Source organism: Castor canadensis, chromosome 9, assembly GCF_047511655.1.
Source record: "Castor canadensis chromosome 9, mCasCan1.hap1v2, whole genome shotgun sequence".
In the NCBI taxonomy this organism is placed as follows: Eukaryota; Metazoa; Chordata; class Mammalia; order Rodentia; family Castoridae; genus Castor; species Castor canadensis.
In genome coordinates, this window is record NC_133394.1 from 138518250 (window position 1) to 138530062 (window position 11813).

Consider the following 11813-nt stretch of genomic DNA (forward strand, 5'->3'; position numbering starts at 1 on the left):
TCCCAATGCTTATTCCAATTTTGTTGATATGAAGACAGGTGGCTCTTCCAGTATTTCTACTCTCTGCTTATAAAACTAATGATTCTTCAATCAGGCTGCTCATTGCATTCTTCTCTTTCCCCTGGTAGCTAAATGAATCTCCCCTTAGGTAAATTAGGCTTCTTATTATTTTTTTTGTATCATTCTTTCTTTTGGCTGCACATATGCTTATTTCTTCATAAGGAAAATCAAGCCAGAAAAAAGCACATCAAAGTGGTGGTACTCGAGGCGGACTCCTCCCGATCCGGGTCGGCCCTCGCCTCCGCTCGCTCGCCTCGCCCTCGGTCCCCGCGCCATGGAGAAGACCGAGCTGGTCCAGAAGGCCAAGCTGGCCGAACAGGCCGAGCGCTACGACGACATGGCCACCTGCATGAAGGCTGTGACCGAGCAGGGCGCCGAGCTGTCCAACGAGGAGCGCAACCTGCTGTCGGTAGCTACAAGAACGTGGTCGGGGGGCCGCCGCTCCGCCTGGAGGGTCATCTCCAGCATCGAGCAGAAAACCGACACCTCGGACAAGAAGCTGCAGCTGATAAAGGACTATTCGGAGAAAGTGGAGTCGGAGCTGAGGTCTGTATTTAATAGCCAATGCAACTACTCCAGAGAGTAAGGTCTTCTATCTGAAAATGAAGGGAGATTATTTCCGGTACCTTGTTGAAGTTGCATGTGGTGATGATCGAAAACAAACTATAGATAATTCCCAAGGAGCTTACCAAGAGGCATTTGATATAAGCAAGAAAGAGATGCAACCCACACACCCAATCTGCCTGGGGCTGGCTCTTAACTTTTCTGTATTTTACCATGAGATCCTTAATAACCCAGAGCTTGCCTGCACACTGGCTAAAACGGCTTTTGATGAGGCCATTGCAGAACTTGATACACTGAATGAAGACTCCTACAAAGACAGCACCCTCATCATGCAGCTGCTTAGAGACAATTTAACATTATGGACATCAGACAGCACAGGAGAAGAATGTGATGCGGCAGAAGGGGCTGAAAACTAAACTGCAAACAGGGTGTCGTCCTTCTTCCCTTCAAGAAACCTTTTTACACATCTCCATTCCTATTCCACTTGGATTTCCCGTAGCAAAGAAACCCATTCATGTGTATGGAATCAACTGTTTATAGTCTTTTCACACTGCAGCTTTGGGAAAACTCCATTCCTTGATTTGTGTTTGGCTTGGCCTTCCTGGTGTGCAGTTACTGCTGTAGAAAAGTATTAATAGCTTCATTTCATATACACATAAGTAACTTCCAGACACTTATGTAGAGGCTAAAAATGCATCTGGTATAAGTAATCTGAACCAGTTCTACAAGTGACTGTGTTTTGTATTACTGTGAAGATATGAAAAGTAGTTAATTACAATTTAAAGAGTGTTCTACATTACCTTCTTAATTTCTACATTCCCTCCTTTATTCTTTGGGGGTTTCCTTTCAGAAAGCGACTTTTCCATGCTCTTACTGTATTCCTTTTTAGTAGGAATCCAGATGTATTAGACTGAATGGGAAAGTACTTGATGTTTCTGGGCTGGGGTCACAAATTGAAATGCCTCCTGTTTTCACATATTAGGAGGTTATGTCTGTCTGTGACAACAAGGAGTTTCCTATTCATTCTTTATTTGCTGCTGTTTAAGTTGACAACTTCCCTTCCCAATAAAAATTCACTTACACCTCCTGCCTTTGTAGTTCTGGTATTCACTTCAGTATGTAATAGAAGTAGCATGTTGCTGCCGGAATACAAGCATTGCTTTTGGCAAATTAAAGTGCATGTTATTTCTTAATACACTAGAAGAGGGTACACAAGTCCAAGTCTCTGAACCTGTAGTACTTTTCCATGCAGATTTGTGCACATGTGAGAGGGTGTCCGGTTCATCTAGTGATTGTTCTTCAGAGAGTTGGACCGCTATTGCATGTTGCTAATCATTGACTGTAGTCCCAAAAAAGCCTTGTTATGCCCTATGTAACAGCAGAGTAACATAAAATAAAATTACATTTTATAAAACCATTTACTATGGCTTTGTAACAATTGCATACCCATATTTTAAGGGACAGGTGAATTTACTACTTTCTGAAGTTTATTGATACTTCTCTTTTCTTATGTAAAATGTCTTAGTGATGCCCATGTTTCTTCCATTGTGGTTCACTTGTTCTGAGGATGCCTGGAAATGTGTAAAATTGGATTATATTTCTTAGAGTGGTTACCATATATCGGTCTCATGGTCCATCTCTTCCTTAGATGTAAATGATAATCTGGTTAAGTGTCATAGAATAAAGTGGACATTTTAAAATTAGAAAAGCTAAAAAAAAAAAAGAGAAAATCAAGCCAGATACAAACTTTTTCTATATTTTTCAAATTATTTATTTTCAAAAACTTTCTTTTATTAATAGGCAAGTGAGTTGAAATGATTTTTGAACTTAATTTCTAAGGCTTTTACCACTCATCTAATGTAAATCTCCCTTTATTGTTATGACAGACCAGCAGACAATTATCCTTTTTTTATCTCAGTTGTGCAATGACCTGTATGAATAAAGTGACTTTTACGAGATGCCCTAACAAGTAACCAGAAATGTAAGCAACTTAAATCAACATACACTGAAAATTACTCTCTAGAAAAGGCACTTGCCTTTTTCCAGAAGCACTGTGGGAGACATTAGAATATACAATATAATAAATTATTTTTTTCTGAATATTTACCTTTTATATTATTTATGATGAAATGATGTTGAATTTTATTAAGAAAAAGTTGACATAACTAATTTAGATATAGACTCCTTCTCTAATATCCTCTTTTTCACCTAAGTGTCATCATCTCTTAAATGGGGATAGTTATAGTGTTGCCCTGAGTTAACTCACTGATATATAATTTTGAGGCATTTGGCTTTATGTTATCTTATTCCTTTGCACTATATTGACCCAGGGATGTTTACTATGTAGAAATGCATAGTGATGGCATTGAAAAAGAGAACTAGCCTATTGATTCATTTTTATTCTTTTTATAGAGCATAAGACCCAAGCTTACCTAATTTTAGGAAAGAAAAATAAATCCATTCATTTTATAATCCTGTGTAGTGGGAGGGAGTCATTATTGATAATGTTGAGAATTGCTCTTCATAGTTTCAGGCTGAGAGATGGAAATTGATCAAGCAAAAGTATTCATTTAATTCACCCTGACAAGAGGTCTCTGCAAAGGGCCAAGGCAGATCTGCTTGGATGCCAGGTGCCAGGCTGGACTGTAGAGATTACCACTGTTCAACAGAATTGTCTCATGAAAAACTCATCTTTTATAACCTCTGAGTTAATTTCTCTTCAGGGTCTTCTACATCATTTCCTGTTCTGTAATTAAATGAAGTACCTAGAGATTCATATTACTTTTTCCACCATTGAGGAATCACCTGCATTGTTTATCAAGATGGAGGCAAGGGGAATAGAAAACCCCATATACCACTGTATATGCTCAGACATAATTGGCCAGTTCTCTTTTGGATGGCATTGCATCTGCTCAGTGAAATTGTGAAGCACACTTACTCTTGGAACTGACTCACTTCTAGACTGCTTTCTCTTTGTCTCCCATAATAGAACAATAAACAATTCAAGGGCAAGGTTATTTGTTCTCTTCTGCTTCCTTGGTGCTTCACCTAGCATTTCCCAGCACACACCTACAGTCCTATTTAAATAACAATTATCCCGCACTGAGTCAGAGCAAATAACAAAGCTTACAGCAGATTCATTTCAAGCCTCAATGAACTGGAGGGTCAAAACCTTGGGAGAAAACTTCATATAGTTCAGTCTTTTTGGATCTCCAGATCTCCATTAACAACTTTTGCAGCACAATGGTATAAATAATGCCTGAAATATTATTGCCTTACACTTTTGAATCATTCCTTCTTCTTAATTTGCAGGCAGATCTCTAAATATTCATTGTTAATCATTCTGTAATCATTAAGGAGCATTTCAAAAAATTAGTCTTATTTCCAAACACTTTACCTAAACTAACTCATTTAATATTTACAACACCCGATGAAGTAGGTACTAAAATTATCTCTACAGATAATTAGAGATGAGTAAAGGTTAGGAACTTGTCTAAAGTAACAAAGCTAAAAAAAAGATCTGAGAGATTTGATCCTATATAATTTTGTTCCAAAACTTTGAATACTTAGCAAACAGGTTCTTGTTAGCACTTGCTTGTTGATATATAAATACAAGGAAAAAAGGGACAAGAAGTCTAAGAAATCCTGATACAGAGAGCTCTCCAGACCACATAGAATAAAAGCAAAACACAACAAACAAAAACATACAAAAAATACATTCTTGTCAGTATGGGTGATTATAGAGGAGATAAAGAAATTCAAACTCAGTTGGATCCTTTGTTTTTTAATTTAGAGCTGAAGTCTGAGATGAAGAGAGGCTCAGAGAAAAAGGAGATTGAGCTGGATTTTTTCCTAACCCTAGATAGAAACTTTGGGGAAAGGAATCTATTTATTCACCTACTCATTTATTTGCAATATGAGACCTTAAACTCAAGGCTTCCTGCTTGCTAGGCTCTTTTGCTTTCAGTTGGTTTTTCAGAGAAGATCTTCTTATTAGCTTTGGCCAAGCTGGCCTCAGACTATACATCAGACAAAGGACTGATAACCAGAATATATAGGGAACTTAAAAAACTAAATTCTCCCAAAACTAATGAACCAATAAAGAAATGGGCAAGTGAACTAAACAGAACTTTCTCAAAAGAAGAAATTCAAATGGCCAAAAACACATGAAAAAATGCTCACCATCTCTAGCAATAAAGGAAATGCAAATTAAAACCACACTAAGATTCCACCTCACCCCTGTTAGAATAGCCATCATCAGCAATACCACCAACAGGTGTTGGCGAGGATGTGGGGAAAAAAGGAACCCTCTTACACTGTTGGTGGGAATGTAGACTAGTACAACCATTCTGAAAAAAAATTTGGAGGCTACTTAAAAAGCTAGACATCTATCTACCATTTGATCCAGCAATACCACTCTTGGGGATATACCCAAAAGACTGTGACACAAGCTACTCCAGAGGCACCTGCACATCCATGTTTATTGCAGCACTATTCACAACAGCCAAGTTATGGAAACAGCCAAGATGCCCCACCACTGAGGAATGGATTAAGAAAATGTGGTATCTATACACAATGGAATTTTATGCAGCCATGAAGAAGAACAAAATGTTATCATTCGCTGGTAAATGGATGGAATTGGAGAACATCATTCTGAGTGAGGATAGCCTGGCCCAAAAGACCAAAAATCGTATGTTCTCCCTCATATGTGGACATTAGATCAAGGGCAAACACAACAATGGGATTAGACTATGAGCACATGATAAAAGCAAGAGCACACAAGGGAGGGGTGAGGATAGGTAAGACACCTAAAAAATTAGCTAGCATTTGTTGCCCTTAATGCAGAGAAACTAAAGCAGATACCTTAAAAGCAACTGAGGCCAATAGGAAAAGGGGAACATGTACTAGAGAAAAGGTTAGATCAAAAAGAATTAACCTAGAATGTAATACCCATGCACAGGAAATCAATGTGAGTCAATGCCCTGTATAGCTATCCTTATCTCAACCAGCAAAAACCCTTGTTCCTTCCTGTTATTGCTTATACTCTCTCTACAACAAAATTAGAAATAAGGGCAAAATAGTTTCTGCTGGGTATTGAGGGGGTTGCGGGGAGAGAGAGGGGGTGGAGTGGGTGGTAAGGGAGAGGGTGGGGGCAGGGGGAGAAATGAACCAAGCCTTGTATGCACATATGAATAATAAAAGAAAAAGAAAAAAAAAAAGAACACAATTCTCTTATTTCCCACCTCCTCAGTAGCTGAGCTTAGAAATGTGGGTTACCATGTCTAGCTTGTTTTTGAGGTAAGTTTCATTAACATTTCCCCTGGGCTGACCTGGAGCCATGATTCTCCTGTCTCTGCCTCCTGGGTAGCTGGGATTATAGACATTCACCTCTATGGATGGCCCTGGGACAAGGAATCTTAAGATCCTCTTGCAGTGGCCTAAAAAAGCATATGAAGAGATAGTGAGAAAGACTGACTTAGTGCTCTCAAGTCAGGGAAGAAACTTACAAGTTCTCATCGCTCCCTTACAGCTCCTGTCAAAGCTGGAAGAGTTTGATTGGATCAAACTATCCAGGGGAGGTGATCTTTTAATCCAAACCAGCACTGGAGCTAAACTGCCTGAGCCTAGGTCAAAACCACAGTGAGGGTCAATGAGAAAGTACATGAGGTTGAATTGATAGTAGTGACAACCAGGACCAGATCAAACTGGGCAAGGATGATCAGAAGTTACACATATAATCGCAAACTGAAGCTGTATCTCTATAGAGGAGGAGAATCTCCACACATTGGCAACACAACTATAATGAGAAAGTCATAGAAGTATACCCAATTTGGGCAATTTTAATTGGTAATATTAAAATAAGATATTTAAAAAGTCTTCTATGGGGACTGGCAGAGTGGTTCAAGAGATAGAGTTCCTGCCTAGCAAGCATGAGGCCCTGAGTTCAAACTCCACTGCCACTAAAAGCAAACAAACAATAAAAAAAATCTTCTAAGTTACATTCAAATGTCACTTTAAAGTATCTACAAGAGGGTCCAACCTGAAAAAAAGTGGAGTCATTTGTGGACCCTGAATTATCTGGGGAGACTATTCCATTATGTATGAATATATTAAAATTAAACTCTTATTTCTTACCACTATTGAAATGGGATTCATGAGGAAGGTCAGTAAGAGGAACACAAAGCCATCTTTTTATATCCGTGTTTGTGTGGTATTTTAATTTTGATTTGGCTTCAATTTTTCTTTACAAGGGGTCAGTCTTTGCATCAACCTTTATGCTATAGCAGAACATAGGATAAGGTCATGATTAAACTGTTTGTTAAGGGTCAACATTAGTTTAGAAATTAGTTTCTACTAGAGGTGGAAAAGATTCCAAATATCCTCAACCCTTGTGAAGAGTCTTATTAAGAGATTTGGAAAAGATTAAGTACACGATTAGCTTCTCACATTTGAAAGTAACCTTCTAAATTGTTAAGGGCTAATTCAGTGCTAAAACTTAATTGATCTTATTATATAATGTACTACAGTTTTTTATAACTACATTATAAGCTGCCCTAAAAGTTAATGGCTTAAAATAACAATAGATTACTTACTCAGACTTCTGCAATTTGAACAGGTTTCAGCTGGTGGATCTTCTGCTGTTTTTGTCTGTGTTCATTCATATGGCTGCAGATGAGATAGGAACCACACTGGGGACACAGGGGAGATACAGTCTTAGGGTCTTAGTCTATAACCTTTGCTCATTAAAAAGCATGGTATATGTTATTTTTATGCCCCCTCTTTTTCTCAAACATCTTACTGGCTTCAAAATTCTGGTGCACTAATAAAGTCAGGAGGCCTTCACCACAGCATCACCAAAAAAATAAACTAAACTATATAATGAGACTACTGGGGATCCCACAAAGTACAAAAGAGCAACAAACTCTTGGGCCCCTTAAATCTTTTACCAGTTAAAAGCATAGTGTGTGTTTTCTTCCATCTCCCTCTTATATATTCTCTTAGCAGCTACATCAGCAGTCCTTATTACAAAGCTATGATGTTTGTGTAGGTTGGGGCTGTACAGGAAGGAATAGCAGCTCCTGGAATAAACTGAATGCCTACTTCTGAATATCAGGATGTTTGCATAGAAAAAATACCTTCTGAGAACATGTCCATGGCTAAAAAGAACCCAATAGAACACTACCCCACCAAATAACGCTACACATCAATAAAATCTTGCTTCTTCCCATTGTTCAGGGGCAAGTCTGATTTTTCTTTATATGTACATGTTGCACCCCTTCTCCTCCCCCGCCTCTTCTCCTCAACCTAAAACTCCTTCCTTTACAAACTGAAAACTTCACCTTAGTGTTTATACTTTCTTTGGCTCAGTTTTATTCCCATTATCACTGAGACAAAAGTTCTTACATGGGCAGTATCATAGATACTTGGTGATTGAACTAAATATAATATGACTTCCTTCAAATATCTAGGCACTTGGTGCTATATACTGTCAGGAGCTGCATTCTCTGTAGTTCCTGGTGGTTCAAGAGTCCAGTTTAGACTTCTTGATATTATGCAAAGAGTGTTCCAAGAAAATGAGCTAGAAAACTTCAATGCCTTTTGAGGCCTGTGCTTTAGAACAAAAATAAAGTTCTAAAGAATGTGGAGAAGTCTGCTCCACATATGAAGTGACAAATATAGAGTCAAGTAGGAAAATGGAAAAATGTGAGCTGTTGAAACTACTCTAAGAAGGGGGTGGATGAGAGAATGGTGGAGAGGATAAATCTAAATAAGATATAATGTAAACAGTATTGTCAATGTCACTATGCATGTCCAGTTCAACAACAATATGCTAATAAAAATAAAATTAAAAAAAAAAGAAACCACTGCTTCATGAATGAACAGCAGAATATCATGGGTATGTTTTGCATCTACCACATATACCTCCCATCTCTTGTTGTGTTATTTCATTAAGATGTAATTTAATGTGTATTTTAAGCTTCATAGGATAATATTATTGTTAACTTTAATGCATTCACTTTTCATTTATATTTAAGTACATATTTATCTTTGCTATTATTATTGATTCCTTCTTACATTTAAAGCAAAAATCTTTATATGATGTTTTTCTTCTGCCTGAAGGACATACTCAATATTTCCTTTAGCATTGGTCTCATGTTGATTATTTCTTTTAATTTGGTTTGCCTGAAAATGTTTACATATTTCCCTTTACTTTTTTGGAATATGTCACTGTGGCTTGTCTGTTATTTTCTTTCTGCACCTTCAGTGTATGTTTCCATAAACTGCTGACTTCTATTGTTGCTAATGAGAAGGGAGATGGTCATCTTACTGATCTCTGCTTGTACACTTTCAGGTTTGAATGTAGGAATTGCATTGTTGTGTAGTACCTATGCTTCTTTATCTTTCACACTGCCTATAGTTTTGTGAAGTGTTTCTTTATTAAATTTGTTATAGTTAGCAAATTTGAATGTGCTCTTTCCTACCAAGACTCTGATTTTTTGATTTATATATTAGAATTATAAATACAAAGTGAACCAAATCATCAACTATTTTCCACTCTCCAGGGAAGACCCACAAAATAAACAGGATAAACACACAGAATTCATAGTAATTTAGATAGTGGTTAAGTGCTATGAATAAAAACCAATAATAAAGAATGGGTTGACCTGTACTAGTATTAACTCAAAATGGATCAAGGACCTTAATATCAGACCCCAAACTCTAACATTGATACAGGAAAGAGTAGAAAATATTTGGAAGTAATAGGTATAGGCAAGGACTTCCTCAATGGAACCACAGCAGCTCAGTCAGCAATTAAGAGTAAGTGTAGACAAATGGGACCTTATAAAACTAAAAAGCTTCCGTTCAACAAAAGAAATGGTCTCTAAACTGAAGAGACCACCCACTGAGTGGGAGAAAATATTTGCCAGCTACACATCAGACAAAGGACTGATAACCAGAACTAAACTCTCCAAAAATTAATGAACCAATAAAGAAATTGGGAGAGATTCTAAGATGGTGGCTAGAGAGAGGAAGCAGAAAGTGTGCCTCTTACAGTGAAATCTTGGAGAAACACTGGAGACACACCTTGCAGGCAAGGCCACCAAGAAGAGGCAAAATTTTGACCCCTCCACACCTCTAGCCTGTGCAGAGCATCTCCACTTCACATTAAACGAAGAAACCAGGAGGGCCCCCGGGCCACCACCAGTCGCCCACACCCAAACGGCTTGGGAAAACGTGGACAAGCTTACAGTTGATTAGTACACTGTCTCTCCCTGTTTATATCTTTGAAACATTTTTTTGTTTGTTTCTTTGTTTTGTTTTTTTCTACTTATTTGTTTTTCCCTTTTCCTTTAACTTCTTTGCTTTCCTCTCACCCTTCCATTCTAAATATCACTAGTGCTATTATTACAAGCCAGAATATACTTAATTGCACACAGTACAGGGACAATAACAATATCAAGGGCAATGATGGGAAGACAGAAAAAACAGGGAAACCAGTTTCCCCACAGCAAAAAATTAGTACAGGAACAAGAGGGAAATAAAGAAAACAGATACTCAGATCCATACTCCAACAAAATGAAGATAAACTATGCCAAAGAACCCAATGAAGCCCACAAGAATAATTTAAAAGAAGACATACTACAGGTACTCAATGGGAATTTTATAGAGATGATACTGGATATGGTCAACCAAAATGTACAGGAGACACTCAAGAAATTCCAAGACAACAAAAATAGAGAATTTGAAAAAGCAAAAGAAGAAATAAAGGAAACCATAGAAGCACTGTATAAACACCAAAGTGAAAAAGAAAACACGATTAATAAAGAGATAAATGAACTCAGGACAAAAATAGACAACATAAAGAGGAAATGACCCAGGATATGGAAAACCTCAGAAAAAAGAAAGAAACAGAACTGCAACACAAAAAGGAAGGCCAATCCAGCAGAATAGAACAAACAGAAGACAGAATCTCAGAACTCGAAGATGATATGATAATAAAAGGAAAAACCGAAGAACTATTAATTAAATAACTCAAGATCTGTGAAAAGAAAATGCAAGAACTTACCGACTCCATCAAAAGACCAACCTTGAGAATCATGGGCATTGAAGAAGAAGAAGAGGTGCAAGCAAAGGGAATGTGCAATATATTCAAAAAAATAATAACAGAAAATTTCCCAAATCTAGAGAAAGATATTTCCATACCGATGCAAGAGTCCTCCAGGACACCAAACAGACCAGATGAAAATAGAAGTACCCCACGACATATCATCATTAAAACAACAAGTACAGAAACTAGGGAAAGAATATTGAGGCTGTAAGAGAGAAAAAACAAATAACATACAAAGGTAAACCCATCAAAATCACAGCAGACTTCTCAACAAAAACATTGAAAGCAAGAAGAGCTTGGGGTGAGATCTTCCAGGCACTGAATGAAAATAACTTCAACCCTAGGATAATCTACAAGCAAAACTATCATTCAAAATAGATGGAGCAATAAAAGACTTCCATGATAAGCAGAAACTAAAATAATATGTTACCACAAAGCCACCACTACAAAAGATTCTTGAAGGGATTCTGCACACAGAAAGTGAAACCCAACATAACCATGAAAGGACAGGCAGCACCAAACTACAGGAAAAGACAAAGCAAGAAAGTAGACAGTAACCTCAACTTAGGTACATACAATTAAACCTTCAAACAACTAAGACAACTAAATGACAGGAATCACCACATACCTATCAATACTAACACTTAATGTTAATGGACTTAATTCACCCATCGAAAGGCACCGTTTGACAAAATGGACTAAAAAGGAAGATCCAATGATTTGTTGCTGACAGGAGACCCATCTCACCGACAGAAATAAGCATAGGCTTAGGATGAAAGGCTGGAAGAAGATTTACCAAAACAATGGCCCCCCAAAACAGGCAGGAGTAGCAATACTTATAGCTCACAAAGTAGACTTCAAACCTACATTGATCAAACGAGATAAAGAAGGACATTCCATACTAATAAAAGGGGAAATAGACCAAAAGGAAATAATAATTATCAACCTATATGCACTCAATGTCAATGCACCCAATTTCATCAAACATACCCTGAAAGACCTAAAAGCATATATAAACTCCAACACAGTGGTTGTGGGAGACTTTAACACCCCATTATCATTAATAGATAGGTGTTCC

The 11813-nt window shown here is 37.5% G+C and overlaps 1 pseudogene; it reads left to right on the forward strand.

Annotated features, from left to right (window-relative positions):
• The first annotated feature begins 297 nt into the window (after window positions 1–297).
• On the forward strand, window positions 298–1980 carry LOC109675339 (14-3-3 protein theta pseudogene; annotated as a pseudogene).
• Window positions 1981–11813: the final 9833 nt, after the last annotated feature.